Source organism: Apodemus sylvaticus, chromosome 1 (assembly GCF_947179515.1).
Source record: "Apodemus sylvaticus chromosome 1, mApoSyl1.1, whole genome shotgun sequence".
Classification (NCBI taxonomy): domain Eukaryota; kingdom Metazoa; phylum Chordata; class Mammalia; order Rodentia; family Muridae; genus Apodemus; species Apodemus sylvaticus.
This window is the reverse complement of record NC_067472.1, coordinates 82,814,092-82,815,615: the sequence shown is the minus strand read 5'-3', so window position 1 is coordinate 82,815,615 and position 1,524 is coordinate 82,814,092. Positions and strand designations below refer to the sequence as shown.

The window sequence follows — 1,524 nt, the reverse complement described above, 5'->3', positions numbered from 1 at the left end:
GTCTTCTCTGTGAGATGGCTCGATGCCAGCAGCAGCCAGAGAGGGAAACCTCAGACTGCAGCCATTCCCAAACAACTACCTGCACTATTGCTGCTGCTGCTGCTGCTGCCCCATTGGCCTAAACAAATTAGAGAGTCAGGACCAGGGTGGAGAGACATGCCCCTTGATTGGGGAACTTATAAAATGCTATGCCTATTTTTTCCAGACTGACTACATGAATTCAGGTAGCTAAGCTTGGGGCTGGGGAGATGCCTCCGTCAACAAGTGCCGGCCTCACAAGCCTGAGGGCCTGAGTTCAGATCCTCACAGCCTGTGTAAAGAACTGGAGCTGGTGACACACTCCTATGACCCCAGCTCTGGAGGATGGCAGGAGAGTGGGGCAAAGGGGGGGTACAGACAGACAGATCCCTCCATCTCATTGACCATTGAGTCCAGCTGAATGGATAAGCTTCAGGCTCAGTGAGAGACTGTCCAAGAGTTAAATGTGGAGAGTGATCAAGGTAACCCCAACATGATCCATACGCACGCATACTGTATGCACACATGCATACCAACACACACACATACACACACATGCACATAAACATGCACACATGTACACACAAACACACACATAGACACATGCACACACACATGCATGTATGCATACACATGTGCACACATGTGTACACACATGCACATACACATGGAAACTCATGCATGCACACACATTCATGCATATGCACACATATACGCACATGCACACCACACACTAAACTGTGTAATGCCTCTATAATATTGGGAGTAACTGAAGCCCAGAGGTACTATGAAGCCATTTTGTACACAGGGATGAACTTATTCTGGTCATACAGTGTTTTGTTTTGTTTTTTAACTTTTAATGATGAAAACAAAAATATACCTAAAATTAAAGCTTCCAGGAAAACCAATTGTTCTTTCCTGTCTTGTATCACTTCTCAAACTTGACCTTGGCCTCCTACTCCCACTTGGCCTTGTGTTTCAAAGTTGGGTCTCTGAACACATCCTTATTGGCAACAGTTTTGTCCAAGGGGATATCCAGAGGACCTTGTGGGCATGAGGTGGTTGTAGCTACAAATTTTTACAAAGGACTTGATCTTGGGTCACTGGGTGATTTTCTTCTTCCTGTGGCAGCTGTCACTTTTCAGGGATAGTGGCCACTTCCAGCCACCAGGGCATGGCTGTAAGGGGAGTTTGAGATGCCATCATCAATGTTCTTCATGATGACGGCTTTGCGTCCAGAGTATCGTCCAGCCAGGACTAGCACCACTTTCCCAGGTTTCATGAGCTTGCTGATTTTGACAGCAAGGAGCAGGCACCCAGCAGAAAGACCATACAGTGTTTTACGATTAGGACAAACAAGGGTCTGTGTACTCGATTGGTAGCACTCTTAGAGGTTGAGGGTGAGATGGGCATAGCCCTGAAAGGTCTCCTCTTCTCAATATTATTGAGAATGTCCCAGACGATTTTTGAGATTTTGCCCTAAAATGAAATTCTATCCAGATAGAA

General features: G+C 46.2%; 1 pseudogene; it reads right to left on the bottom strand.

The window, feature by feature from the left end:
- Window positions 1-904: 904 nt before the first annotated feature.
- On the bottom strand, window positions 905-1,306 carry LOC127680009 (60S ribosomal protein L27-like; annotated as a pseudogene).
- Between the last annotated feature and the right edge of the window lie 218 nt (window positions 1,307-1,524).